This window comes from Gopherus flavomarginatus, chromosome 4 (assembly GCF_025201925.1).
Source record: "Gopherus flavomarginatus isolate rGopFla2 chromosome 4, rGopFla2.mat.asm, whole genome shotgun sequence".
Classification (NCBI taxonomy): domain Eukaryota; kingdom Metazoa; phylum Chordata; order Testudines; family Testudinidae; genus Gopherus; species Gopherus flavomarginatus.
In genome coordinates, this window is record NC_066620.1 from 161,180,925 (window position 1) to 161,196,566 (window position 15,642).

At 42.1% G+C, this 15,642-nt stretch overlaps 1 protein-coding gene across 4 annotated transcripts in view; it reads right to left on the bottom strand.

The window, feature by feature from the left end:
* Positions 1-15,642, bottom strand: part of SMAP1 (small ArfGAP 1) — a 226,501-nt gene that overhangs the window by 32,272 nt on the left and 178,587 nt on the right. The window lies entirely within an intron of this gene.

Below are 15,642 nucleotides of genomic sequence, written 5' to 3' on the forward strand. Positions count from 1 at the left end.
ACCAAGTTATAAAACAGTCCAATTTGCTAACTCTCAATTTCAACTATCACTACACAGTTCCAGACTGCCTTATGCACAAAAGTGGTGACATGAGGGCTCAGTAAGAACCACCACAGTGCCTAATGGATTCCCTTAAAAGGGCTTCTGAAAGGTAGTGGGGGGAAGGGATGCAATGATTCAGTAGCATTTACAGGGGAGGATAACTTGCCAAGGTTCCACAGTGCCAAGAACTGTTCAAGGTTTGTGCGGCTATCTACTTATATACAGGCTTAGAAATTTGGCCTCTGGGGCTAATCCTGCCCTTTCTTCTGCAGCCATAATGGGTCCCCAGGCAGCGGAAATAGTATGGCTCCACTACACAAGCTGCAGGAAGGCTTTGCAGTAGATGCAAACACCTCACAGGGTGCAGAGACCAGGTGTGTGGAAGCTTCCTTAACGGCAATGCAAGGAGCAGAGTATAGTGAGCCAGCAAATGGGTGCAGTGGGGCCAGAGGACCTACCACAATGCAGATTCTCTGGTCTTTCCTCCTGTAGTGATCCATATGCAAGGGGCTGTGGAAACTACTCTAGCCACATGGTTGGCACAGCATCTCTGCAGCCTGGAGAGAGCCTCTCTGCAGAGATTATTGTAGTCTAAAATGAGCTGGGGAAGGAGGACTGAATTGGATTCTGTGGGTGCTGAGGCTACGTCTCTGGCAATGTGTGCATGCCCCAACCTATCAGTTTGCATAACTGTATGCTGGGTTACTTGATCCTCTCCAAGCTTCTCTCCTTGCCGGAAAAAGCCTTCTGCAGTAATGCAGGAAGATGCAGGATTTCCCCTGGAATGCAAATATCCAAGTATACATGTACATGGATATTTACATACAGTTGATGGCTCTGGAACCTGCAAGCCATCCCATTCCTGCAAATTGCCCTGAACCCTGAGGATCCCTCCTCCCCTATCCTCCCTGCATGCATCTGCTCAATCCACAGCTCAATTCCTGTTAATTACAGTAGGTACTAGGATTAAAATTTGCCCTTCTATTCACAATTAAAACCCTCCAAGAGTGGAAAACCTGAGTGTGATATCACTCAATCATCAACAGTTTTTTAAAAACTTGAGACACTGATCTTCCATTTGAAATATCACAAAATTAAAGTCTTAATAGGCACTATCAATAATTAAAATTCCAGTGTCAAAGTATTCCCATATATTAACCTTAACACCCTTCTTATCTAAGTATTAATCTCTGTATTTGTACATTAGGATAAGTGACTTAGCAAAGGGCACACATCAAATCAACAAATCAGAGAAAACGTCCAGGATCAGAACTGAGGTGTGCCTGCCTACCTGTAAACAACTGGACATGCTGTCTCTTCAATTGTTAAATTATCCAAACCCAAAAAAATCTATTAGGCAAATTGTGTTCCCACATACTAGCTAATTTTATTTCTGTGGCTCAGTCAAGACAGAAATTGAGTTGCTCCCTCCTCACTCACTCTGACAGGCAGGATTTTCATATTCTCTGTTTCTCAGTTTTAATTCCTTCTGATAGAAAATATAATCTTGGCCTACTCGACCTCCCTACCTAAGGTGGCAAGTTTGTTGTCAGAGTATAGAAATCCTAGAAGTGTAGGAGTCTATGTTGTCTTGATCAAATTACAGAAAGCAAATGAACCGGTGAGTGGGAATATAATTTGCTTGTCTGTAGCCGAGGCCACAATGGTGCAGATGCTGAGTTCTTTGTAGCAGTACCCATGAGTAAATAGTCAAGTAAAAATTAAGACTCCAGAGGTGGATACAGAAGAGGGAGCGCAGAAGTGAATGAGAATGTCTAACCCCAATGCATCACTTCACCAGAGGGAGAGCTTCTCAGGGGAGCCCAGACGGAGGCACTTTGTGGTCAAAGGTTACACCCACAGACACCTGCACATTCAGTCTGCAATGCCCTCTAAAAAATGCAAGGAACATGTGACATCTGTGCAAAGCTGGTCTATGGATATAACATCCCCTCTCTAGTGAAGAGGCTGGCCATGGATCTAGTGGAGTAAAGTATCTTTGGACAGGGAACTTCAGCCACTTTGGATGTCTACTTGATAGTAGACCTGATTTATTTGACCATCTAGACACCTTGAGTCCTTGAAGCAAACAGAACCGGGGATCCATTCTCTTTAAGGTTTCTTATCCAAAAATACCTTTAGGGACCTAACTCAGGGATCCATGATGTTTCCCTTTGTTTAGAATTGAAAAATTCAGAATGGAGGTATCTTGTTTAAATGAGGACAGGACTTTTGACAAAAACTAGAACAGAGGACAACCCTGTCCCTATGGAAGGCCAAATAAAGAGAACTACAGAAAGGCACAGAGAACTCTTCTGGCTGAGAGGATTGCTACCCAGAAACTTACCCTCAGGGTGAAGAACTGCAGATCTACAGAGTGGAGAAGCTCAAATAGAGGTTTGTAAAACTGAGGGTAAGCAGTTTCATACTCCTCAAAGGCACCAAGGAACTAAGTAGAGGGTAGAGCAAGATCACTACCTTCAGGAAACATGACATTATGGGAGAAGACTGACCCTTCCCTGTGTAACTTACTACTAAAATATCTTAGCACAGAGGGTTGAGCCACTTAATATCAAAATATATTTGCATAAGTACTCTGTGCTTAGCACTTCTTAGGAATGTGTATTCTTGCAATATCAGCCTGTTCTTGCCAAATTCTGTAAGCAGGTCCTGCCTCATAGAGGCCTCTAATATGAGGGCTTGTATCTCAAGCTCTCTTTCTACTACAGTGGGGAGGAAACTATTCAGGGTTATTGTGGTGGTCAGTACTCTGAACACTATTACCCAGGAGTCCATCAAGTTTACTGCTAACATCCTCAACTCCTCCCAAGGTGCTCAAAGCATTATAGAATTCCCCAGTATGGAAGGGGGAAATACCTCGAACCATATCTGTATGATTGCTTTTCCCTTCAGAGGGCATGATATTATGGGGGAAAACCCTGGATTCAGCACTTCATCCTGACCAATTTGTCAGGCAAATAACCATGGCGAAATAATTTTTAGCCCACTGGGTCATCGTCAGTCCATGCATTATGCTTTTCTAGGACAATGGATAAACATCCTCCCCATAAAAAGATAAAAAGCAGGGGAATGTAGCAGGAAGAGAGTCTGAGACAAAGTCTTGTATCAGAGGCCTAGTATGAGGCAGGACTTTGCTCACAGAATCTGTCAAGAACAGTGCTGATATTGCAGAAATACACATTCCTAAGAAGTGCTAAGCACAGAGTATTCACACAAACACACTCCAATATCAAGTGGTACCAGAACATTCTGATATCAAGGATGGTACAAAAACATTCCTCAAGGATAACAGGAACACAATGAGCCTTCCTAACAGATAAGGTTAGGATGACAGCACATAATAGAGATGTTTAGATTGAACCAACATGTTCAAGGTGATGAGTGATAACTAGCCTCTTCAGGGAGCAGTAACTATGTCAGAGGCAGTACATAACTTGTTTGTATCAGGGTATAAAGGTGTATCAGAGAGGGAGTATCTTTGTCCAGCCGAGGGGGGCAGGGGAATGGAAAATCCCGCCATTTACTGAGCTGAGTCTACTGTCATCGGCACACGTCTTAGTCTCCTCATAGAGTCTGCCAGGTTTTATTATTGTGTTTCATTGACAATAAACCTGGCTGCGAGCCTTCGCATCTTAATGAATCTTCTGGTCATTGGGCAGTTCACTCAAAGTCTGCTGTGCCAGTTGTCTGCACAGAGCTAGAGAACAGCACACAGGGAAAACACACACATGCAGTCAAACATCTGACACCACCACTAGTACTTTCCTAGGAAGGCAGAAAGAGAAAAATCTCATTTTATGAAATTCCAGCATCTAGCAAATAACTACTGGAGGACACAAGGTTTATGGGAAACTTTCATGCATGAAATATTTTTCCCTATAAGGGGATATTTCAGCTGACATCAGACTCCGCAGGGATGTATGTGGAGAGCCATTTATCCCCTGAACCTTCTGTAAGCATATACAGGTCTTTAGCTCATTTAACAACTGGCAAAAGGAGAGGTATAGGAAGTCTCCATGATTTTTGACTGAGGGATAGACTGGGAGGGAATTTGCCAAAAACACACCTTAGTAAATATTCTCAAACCTTAAGAGAGTCTCCTAATCGAGTTTGGGTCTCGTTTCTCAGATTCACAGTTGGAGGATACTGCTCTCTCCTCTAAACTATGGCCCACTATAGCTGTCATACAAAGCTGAGAGAAAGGGCAGCACCAGTGACTTGGAGATTTCTTTATTAATGAGAGAATTTACATTTGTCCCAAACAAGTCTCTGGAAATAGTTGAAAAAGCAGCCTGAGTGTAAATGCTTGGAAAGCCCCTCAAAGCTTTTTATGCACCTCCTAGGTGAGGAGATTAAAGCCTCCTGGTAAGATTTAACAGCTAGGAAGTACTCTCTGATCTACTCAAGTACTTAACGGGCAAAAGAGAGGGGTTTGGAGTTAGTTCATTGATATGCCCCACTCTGAGGCTGCCTCAGTCTCTCCTTTGCCCCCACCATGGGCGAGCTTTTCTCCCCTATGGGTTGGCTAGTTTTGTCTCAGTCCCTGAGATTGTCTTGCTTTGCTGCTGCTATATGCTTCTCTCACTCTTTAGGTAGTCGAGAAGCTGGTTGTCGGTCTTCACAGTCAGAGAAATTACTTCAGCCAGTGTCTCATTCCACTGAGGTTGTCATGGTATGAACCGCCACTCTGAACCTTAGCGTCCAAACGATGGGGTACCAGCATGAATTCCTCTAAGCTTAATTACTAGCTCAGATCTGATAGGGCTGCCACTACCCAAAAATATAGTTTTTTGGGACACTTTCTGACTCCCCAAATCCTTCCCTGAGGACCCCAAGACGCAAACCCCCCTTTGGATCTTACACAAGGAAAGTAAACCCTTTCCCCCACCGTTGCCTCTCCCAGGCTTCCCCTCCCTGGAATACCCTGGAAGACCACTGTGATTCAAACTCCTTGAATCTTTAAACAGAGAGGAATCAGGCTTTTTCTCCCTCTTCTCTCCCCCTCCCAGACTCTGCCTGAGAGAGAGAGAATGATACTAATACAGAGAGAAATCAGGTTTTTCCTCCTCCCTTCTCTCCTTTCTCCCACCAATTCCCAGGTGAGTACAAACCCCCTCCCCTTGGGTCTTACACAAGATAACCAAAAAATCAATCAGGTTCTTAAAAGAAAAGCTTTTAATAAAAGAAAGAAAAAAGTAAACATTATCTCCGTAAAATCAAGATGGAAAATGTTACAGGGTCTTTCAGCTTATAGACACTGGGATTACCCTCCCAGCCTAAATATACAAGTACAGCAACAGAGTTAAAATTCTTCCAGCAAAATACACATTTGCAAATAAAGAAAACAATCAAAAGACTAAAACCGCCTTTCTAACTGATACTTACTAAATTGAACAGAAGAGGCTTTTTCAGAAAGATTGTAGAAATCTGCTTACATGTCTGGCCCCTCTTAGAACCCAGAGAGAACAGACAAAAAAACAGCACAAAACAAAGACTTCCCTCCACCGAGATTTGAAAGTAACTTGTCTCCTGATTGGCCCTTTGGTCAGGTGTTCCAGGTTCACTGCTTGTAACCCTTTACAGGTAAAAGAGACATTAACCCTTAACTATCTGTTTATGACAGAGGTAGTAAAGGTTTCACTCACTGGAAAGCAGAAAGAACACTTGAGGTCCCTGCAAGAACACTTCAGGGCCATTAATCGCATCCTGCTCCGAAAGACTGCGACTCTGGGCAATGTGTGTGACACTGTGGATGGCTAACTGCGGCAGGGTGACTGATGGCATGCCTATTCCAATTCTGGCACCAGACCAGCGAGTATATTAATTGGAAGGGTTATTTCTCTATGGTTTTCCAGGCGCTTGTGGATCACCAAGGGCATTTCACAGACATTTAACGCAGGCTGTTCCAGAAAGGTGCATGACGCACACATCTTTCAGAACACTGGCCTGTTCAGGAAGCTGCAAGCAGGGACTTTCTTCCTGGACCAGAAGATCACCACAGAGGAAGTTGAAATGCCCATTGTGATCCTGGGAGACCCTGCCTAACCGTTGACAGCAGCAAGGAGTGGTTCAACAACAGGCTGAGCAAGTGCAGAATGACTGTTGAGTGTGCTTTTGGCTGTTTAAAAGACTGCTGGCGCTGCCTATCAGGGAGGCTGGACCTGGCCAATGACAATATTCCTATGCTTGTAGCTGCGTGCTGTACGTTCCATAATATTTGTGAAGGGAAGGGTGAAATATGAACAGTGCCTGGAGGCTGAATTTGAATAGTCAGAGACCAGGGCTATTAGAGGGACACAGCACAGGGCTATAAAGATCAGAGATGCCTTGAGGCAGCAATTTGAAGCTGAAAACCACTAATATTTGTTGCTATGCTTGGGAGTGCAGTGCTTGTAATGCTAGGAGGTGATTGTGATTGGTGCAGATGATGCACTATGAAGGTTTAAGAAAATTGCCTGTTGCTTTGCAGGGCTCTGTTTGCTTTCAATTAATGGAACAATGATTGCTTTCAAACCAAAACAATCCTTTTATTAAAAAAACAACAACCCGAGGAGAGAGACAAACAAAAAAAACACATCAGCACTGTGGGGGATGGGGAAAGGGAGGGTTCCAGGAGGAGGTGGGGTCCCGGGACGGTTAAAAATTTGTATATGTCCAGGTATCATATGCAAACTTGTCTTGTGGAGTATGGTGCAGTGGGTACTGTACTTTAGCAGGACTAAACTTCAGAGGGATGGCTGAGTAGTGCACTGCGTACTGAGAGTCTGCAGGGCTGGACTGCAGCAGATACAGACTGGAGCCAGGAGGTTGATAACAGTGCGTTGGTGGTGTCTGGGAGGCACATGGGAAAAGAGTTTAGCGACAGTGGCTGCAGGGGAGGGCAGGCACGGAGCTGCTTGGTTTGCAGTGCTAGTAGGGCCTGAAGCATGTCTGCTTGGTGCTCCATAATGTTTAAGAGCTGCCCCATGGCTTTGTTCTGGTGTGTCACATTCTCCTTTTGGTCCCTCTTCTCATTTTCCCACCACTCCTTCAATACTTGTTTTTCGGCCGCGGAGTGCATGATGACATCATGCAGAAAATCCTCTTTAGTTCTTCACAGCTGCTTTCTAATTCTGCACAACTATTCAGCCGATGATAACAAAGAGGGAGGCTGGGCTCCCAAGGTCATATCTATGAAGCCAAAATGCAACATTTTACAGAAGCAGTATTGTTTGCAACACACAGATCACTGATTCAGTGATTTAAAACACAGCCACTATTCACATACCTGTCACTAACTCGCTGACCTCAGGCAAGCACACACGAGCCACAAGACCCCCAAAATGGTGAGTGACTGCAGGGGAAATCAGTGTTCCAGGCATCTACTGTACACTGGGCATGTGGCTCTTGGGGAGAGCCAGACCTGTGGGAGGGGAGCCCTTATAATCATTACTGTTCCCACATTTTCCACAAGCTGTGTTCATTGTGGAAGATATCTTGCTGCTGAGGGTAAGGAGGGAATCAAGGGAGGGTGTTCTTCAAAACTGCGGTTTCCGCCCTGGCCCTTACGCAGCTTGCCTGTGTGCAGCAATGATCCCTCACCCCTAGTGATGGGAGAGGGAAAGTTACCCTTAATGGGGCAAGAAATAAAGCGGTTCCGCAAAAGAGCCTGCAGCAGCAGATTACCCAGTACCTCCATGAGAGGGAGATCACGGAGGCAGATTCTCGTGATGTGAGGGAGTCAATCAACACCCTGTTCCGCAGCTCAGATTAGGCAGGTGGTGGTACGTTCATCATACAGACACAAGCCTGCTTTATGCAACTTTCCTGTCCCCAGCAACTCACTTCAGTGATTCCCAAAATCAAAGCCACTTACCAGGGGCCTCCTCTCTTGTTTGAGCTTTGCCAAGGTCTGACAGCGGTGACTGCCTAGCCTCCTCCGGGGTAGAGAAGAGCTCCTGGCAGCATGCATCTCTAACCTCCGTGTCATCCTCTGCCTCTGGGTCTCCCTCCCCCTCCACATCCTCATCCAAGATTTCCTCCTCCTGGCTTGGTCCACTCTTGACTGGCACAAAAGCCACTGAAGTGCCTTCACAGTGGACATGAGGTCGCCAGCGAGTACTGCGTCCAGCTCTTCAAGAACTGGCAACCCATGGGTGCAGCACTGGAGCAGTGGTTTGCCTCCCATACCTTGTGGTATGCGTTCCACAGCTCCTTCACTTTGACCCTGCATTGCAGCGTGTCCCAGTCATGGCCCCTTTCTGTCATGCATCGTGAAATCTGTCTGTAAGTATCATAATTCCTACGGCTGGAGTGCAGCTGGGACTGGACAGCCTCCTCTTCCCAAATGTTGATGAGGTCCAGTAGCTCAGCATTGACCCAAGCGGGTGTGTGGAGCAGGCATGGTCACCTCAAAAGATGTGCTGAGACCACGGCACACGTCACCAAGCAAACAGGAAGGGGACTTTCAAAATTCCGAAGGAATTAAAGGGGTGTGGCTCACTGCTGGTCACCTGAGGGCAAGGCAGTTCAAACTGATGACCAGAGAGGCAAGAACAGATATTGTGGGACGGGACATCTCCTGGAGGCCAGTCACAGCACTATAATAAACCAGGGTGTCTACACTGGCACCATGGTGCTGTAGCCCTCGCACAGAAAGCTGTGTGCCTCTTGCTGGGGTGACTTTTTTACATCTCTGCAACTGCACAGTTTCCATGCACTGAGTGGCTTGGCAGTGTGTACTCTGCAGGAGTTACACTGCAGAAAGCTGCTTTACTGCGCAGAAACTTGCCTGTGTAGACAAGACCTAAGATATGGCCTTTCCTATCCATCTGTATAGATGAAACTCTTGTTTAAGCTTTTATCATCTTGTGCCTCAATTGCTGCAACATCCTTTTCTCTGGCCTGGAGAAATGCAATCTCGCCCTGTTAATATCCATTCAGAAAGTTGTTGTGAAGATCATTTTCCTAGCCCCTCATTTTGACCACATCACTCCTCCATTTGTATCCTTTCCCTGTCTGATGCTTCTCTGATTATATCAAACATAAGCTATTTCTCCTCACTTTCAAGGCTCTTTATGGCCTATCCCCACCCTACCTATCACCTCTCATTTGCTATCGAGATGTCAACTTCTGCCTCTGACTGACCCATCAAGACAGTCACCATGGCCCACTTTTGAAATTTTCAAACTAGCTCCTTTCATGCCTTCTTCCACGCTGATGTTCACCCTTAACCCTCACCATAAACATCCCCCAAACTAAAAATCAATATCCTCCTTCATACTCTCCGTTGCTGAGAGGCCTACAAAAAACTTGATGATTGTTACACTACTGGTGCATGGAGAGCATGGCCTATCACTAGGGCCCTATCAAATTCATGGTCCATTTTGGTCAATTTCACGGTTTTAGGATTTTAAAAATTGTAAATTTAATGATTGCAGATATTTAAATCTGAAATTTCGCAGTTTTGTAACTGAGGTCCTGACCCAAGAGGAGACTATGGGTGGGTTGCAAGGTTATTGTATGGGAGTCATGATATTGTCACCCTTACTTCTGCACTGCTGCTGCTGGTGGTGCTGCCTTCAGGCAGTGCCACTTCCAGCAGAAGTGCAGAAGGATGGCCTGGTATTGTATTGCCACCCTTTACTTCTGTGCTGCTGCCTTCATAGCTGGGTCCTCAGCCAACAGCCACCACACTCTGGCTGTCCAGATCTCTGAAGGCAGACACACAAAGTAAGGGTGAAATGGTATGGTGTTGCCACCCTTATTTCTGCATTGCTGCTGGTGGGGTTGGCTGCCTTCAGAGCTGGGTGCCTGGCCAACAACTGCCACTCTCTGGCCACCCAATACCATGATACCCCCTACAATAACCTTGCAATCTCCCGTATCTCTCTTTTCGGTTGGGACCCCCAGTTTGAGAAACTCTAGTGAAATCTGTAAAGTATAGGGTAAAAGTACACAAAAGTCCAGATTTCATGGTATGTGACGTGTTTTTCATGGCCATGAATTTGGTGGGGCCTTACCTACCACACTGACCAATATTGTTTCATTGTTTCCTTGTACTTCCTGTCTGTCTATATTCTTCTGGTATCTTTTGTCTTACACTCAGATTGTGAACTCTTTAGGGCAGAGACAGTCTTTCTGTTGTGTTTTAACAATGCCTAGCATAATGCAGTCCTGGTCCATGACTGTGGCTCCTGGGTGCTACAACAACACAGATGATATATAATTAAATAATGTAGAATTTTGTATATTTTCAATTCAAACCAATTTGTCTCTTTTCTTGAAAGGGCAATGTTTTTAACTGAAAAAGTAGGAACATGTATAAAAACTTGCTCACTTTGACTGTAAAATGGTCCAATTTTCAGTGGGGGGAGGGGGAGGGAGGAGGGAGTCAAATTTAGGATCTTTTAAAAATTGGATCACTTAAAAATTCAAAAGAAGATATGAAAATTTCCACACTGGAAGCATACACATAGTGAATTGAATTTTCAGGTGCTTTCAAAATAGATACAAATATGTACTGCTACATACTTAAGGTTAGCAGCATTTTTCCAATGTTACAACTGTTACACTTATAAATCATCAGTACTATGGGAATCCAGATTCCCAACCCCAAATTTTGGTTGCTTGCGCTTCAGGGTTATAAAAACTGCAGTGTAGATGTTCAGGCTTGGGCTGGAGCCTGGGGTCTGGGACCCTCCCAAAATTATTCAGCTATATGTAAAAAATGGGATCCTCAAGGGTCCTCATACTAGTCCACTCAGTCCTACTTCTTGTCCAGTCAATTGCTAAGACAAACAAGTTAGTTTACATTTACGGGAGATAATGCTGCCAGCTTCTTATTTACAGTTTACAATGAAAGTGAGAACAGGCACTTGCATGGTACTGTGGTAACCAATGTAGCAAAGGTATTTACATAGCAGATATGCTAAACATTCACATGCCTCTTCCTGCTTTGACTTGTGGACACTAACATTTTATACTGTTTTGTTTTTGAGTGCAGTTACATAAAAACCAAAAAAATCTACATTTGTAAGTTGCTCTTTTACGACAAAGAGATTGCCTGACAGTACTTGTATGAGGTGTTGAAAAATACCATTTCTTTTGTTTATCTTTTTAACAGTGCAAATATTTGAAATAAAAAACAAGAAGTGAGCATTCTGCATGTTGTATTCTGTGTTGTAATTCAAATCAATATATTTGAAAACATAGAAAAAATCCAAAAATATTTCTAATAAATTTAAATTGGTATTCTATTGTTTAACAGTACGATTAAAACTGCAATTAATTGTGAATATTTTTTAAGCCAGGTAATTTGTTTGCGTTAATGTAATGCATTAACTATGATTTACAGCACTAACAACAACAACAACAAAAAAAGTATTGCTCTTTACAAGCCTTACGTAGTTAAAAGGAAAGTTTAACAATATATTGTGACGTGGAAATTATATAAACACACTTGTTTACTCAAAAATCTATCAAAAGATCAATTTATACTTTTAAACTTATTAAGGACATCATCCCCAAACAAACAGAACCTTCATTTCTTCACTAAAAACTGTAACTTCAGGAGGAAAGGGACATGCAGTGCACACCATGGAAGCTTATCAGTATTATTCCTCCCCCTCAGTATTAATAATACTATAATATTTTCATTCCCATTTATTTTTAAATATATTTATAAATGACTCTTATTATAGTGAAGAATATGGACTGTCATTAACTTTAATCCCTTCAAGCCACACATTTATCCATAGAGGTGAATAAACTGTATTGTCTAAGGTCTGAGATAAAAATGTACTGGATACCTGGTTTTCCTTCATTACCGCTTTTCTGCTAAAACCTCTGATAATTCTGTGGCAATAATTAGAGGCAAACTCAGGATTATCTGTTTTGCAGTCAAGCATGTAATCTGTTAAAGCCTTAGACTTCACATTTTTAAAATAACAGAAGTCTAAAAATATACCACAAAGCAACAGTGTAGCACAATTAAGTTTCTTGTTATGAAATTTTCATTAGGTATAGAGCATTTTAATGCTGTACTCTGCATTACACAATGCCGTTAACCACTCTAGGTCATATAATTTCATTCTGTAGAGAAGAGGGACACATTTTACTTTGAAGAGTTTCTTATTATCATCCCATTTTAGGGAAAGAACATTAGCCCCTCGCAGAGAAGCAATGGGGTTTGGGCTCCCTAAACCAACAGGTATCTTGAGATCTATGCAGCTCCTGGGACACCTGTGGATGGAGTCCTGATGCCTCTGCACAGATCCATTGGCAACTCCCTTCACTAAGCAGCATGGCTGTTTCAGGAGCTGTACCCCCAACTGGTTACTAGCAGCTGCTTTCTGCCCCATTCTCTGGGGTGGTTTTTACTGGAGCAGTCAAAGCTAACAGGCTGAATCATTATCTCAAGTGTGGAGCATAACAGTCAAAAACACAAACCTTCCCAGTTATAACCTATATAACAGCAGAGAGGAATATAGCTACATATTTGCTTGAAAAAGTGCAAAAAGTGACTAATGACTACCACACTATTTAGACTTTGCATACAATATATGTCAAAATAGAGAACACAACAAATTACAAATGGAACCACTTTTAACTTAAAGAATTCCTTCTCTTTTTTGCTACCAATTTTTAAAATATTGGATGTATAGGTGATGGTAAGTAACAAAATAAAATTTTAAAACAACTCAAATTATTTAGAATGTCATCTTGATTACAACACAGGATTTGTATTTTGATACAAGGGAATCAAAATACTGAGATGGCAAGCTAAGAATTTATAACAAGCCTTTCTGAGTATCATGACTAGAATCTCAAAAAGCAGTAAGCAGCATAAGTCTTGTTAGGGTGACCATCACTGGATGACAGCGAAACTCCTTACTTTAATGAAAAGTATTTCCATTTTAAATTCATCACTTCTCTGGAGGACGCATCAGTAGCTAAGGGTGAAGTATTAGACATGGCAGTTTCCACTGCAATGAGGGTACACTCAAGGCAAAACTTTCATGCTCAGTCAGAAAAGGTAATGAACAACATACCATCCATTTACTTTTCAAACTGTCTTTCCTAGCTTTGGTCCCAAAATTGATATTTATTAGCTATTAGAGTTAAAGATGATCCATCTGCTGTTCCTTCCCTTTTTGCATTTATGCTAGTACAAAAGTTAACATTTGACAGCTGCCTACCACATTTTACAGCAGCAGATGCTGCTACTGCTCTCGCAGGAGTAGGTCTTATATTAATCCTTAAACAGGATCAGAAGGTAGTACTGTACATTTAACAATGTGTATTTGGCAGGGGGAAGGGCAATAGTATGTCTTACATTTCTCATGGATTTTAAATAGAATATTTACTGATTTTTAAAAAAAATTATTGGAATTTTCTGGCCAAGAAAAATAGATATTTAAGAAAACTGCACCTTTTAGGGTTTTTAATTTTTAGGTGCAGAATTCCCTCAGGAGCAAAGCTGCTTGCATACTCGTATCTCCAAAGATGGGCTAGAACAGGGGTAGGCAACCTATGGCACGCGTGCCTAAGGCAGCACGCGAGCTGATTTTCAGTGACATTCACACTGCCTGGGTCCTGGCCAGTGGTCTGGGGGGGGCTGTGCATTTTAATTTAATTTTAAATGAAGCTTCTTAAACATTTTGAAACCTTATTTACTTTACATGCAACAATAGTTTAGTTATATATTTTAGACTTATAGAAAGAGACCATCTAAATAGGTTAAAATGTATTACTGTCATGTGAAACCTTGAATTAGAGTGAATAAATGAAGACTTGGCACACCACTTCTAAAAGGTTGCTGACCCCTGGGCTAGGAAGTAATAAAAGGGCTGGGGGGGTAAGCCATATAGAAAATGTATATGAAGGATCATTAAACCCCTGTGAATATGCAAGCAGAAATGAAACAGACAGAAATGGGGGCTTATCAGATATACATGTTAGGCTGCAGCGTTACTCCCACATTCACTTGGAAGATAATATAATGCGTGATTGAAATTCTTAGGTACAAGAAAGTCTGTGAAGTGTTCATAGGAAAAAAACATATTCCTCCCAAAGTAAGGAGGAATTCCCCAAAGACAAAGAGCCTGGAAGTCTGTATGACTGACACACTTGAGAGCTTCCTGGACATGTGACCCTGAACTGACATGCTGAAAGACAATTTTCCTATATAATCATGCTTGCCTAGGGGGGAGACATGGGTGCATGTAATGCAGCTGTGAAAAAGGCAAATGTGGTCTTAGCACATGTCAGGCAAGGCATCTCCAGTAGAAATAGAGCTGTATTAATGCTATTGTAAAAAGCACTGCTAAATCAGGATCACTTCCACCTAAGCGATCACTAAGTTTTCTGTTCTGTGATCAATTCCTCTTTGTCAAGATGAAGTCTAATATAGAATGCTGCCATGTTAGATGCAAACAGAAAATAGCAAGTCTTACCTTTTTAAAAAATAAAGTGAAGTGTAATTTTCAAATGTGTCATACATACTGGGTCAAAGTAATCACAATGCTATCTAAAAACTTCCTCGGACGCGGTTATCCCTCTAAGCCCATCACTTTCTCCTTTTGGTGACAAATGCGGTCTTGAATTTTAACTAGCAAAAGTAACGTAAACTCGGGAACTGGATTTTCCTCATCTTTAGCAAGGAGAGGGAATAAAATGTTGAGAGTCACAAATAAAGGTGTTGCTAAAAGCCACCCCTCAGCAGCAATTTCCGTAAGACATGCTCCTTTCTTCCTCCTATAACTAAGAGGATATATAGCTCACCTCAAATCTACCTCCTCCACCCTGAAGATACAGCTCAGTCCAGAACACCATACACTTCTCCCAATTTAACTGTTTATATATATTATAATAAAGTTATATCCCAAGTATTTGCAGAATAAGGGACTTAAACTCACCCCCCAACAAGCTTTAATTTACTGTTTTTACCTAAGCAATAAAACGATAGCTATACAAAACTCTAGCGAAGGGTGCCAAGAGGGAGAGAATGGCTTTCTGAAACAATAGAGCAAAACTTCTAAGAAAAAAATCCTTAAATAACTACTGTATATATTTACCTTTAATATTTCAATTATATGCAAATAATTCAACTATTCATCTTTTTTTCTAAACAGATTTTACAGGTTTTTTTTTTTCCTAGAAAAAATGTGTAGGCCTTACATCAGGCTCTTTTAGAATCCCAATTTGTGTACAGAATGATATATTACCACTTTTCCTTTCAGCTCATGCCTGAAAAGGCACAATAGGTATGACAATCTCAGAAGCACATACTGATTGCATTTTAGCTGCTGATTAGTTTGCTGGTCTGGTTTTGACTCTCAGAAAGCAATGAAATTCACAATTAATTTTTACTCTCATCACAGTTAATACCATATGAGCCACAATGGCTGGCAGTAAATGATAGCAGAAAGATTAACTTCTGAGCCTCTTTTCAAGGAGAACTAGTTTTCCAGCAACTTTGAATTGTCTCATTTTTGTAGGTTTACACCAAATCCATAACTTTCTTTTAATATTGTGTGTGTTAAATAAGGTTTGATGGCCTGTTATAGTAGACAAGTTTGCTTATATAGAACTAGCACA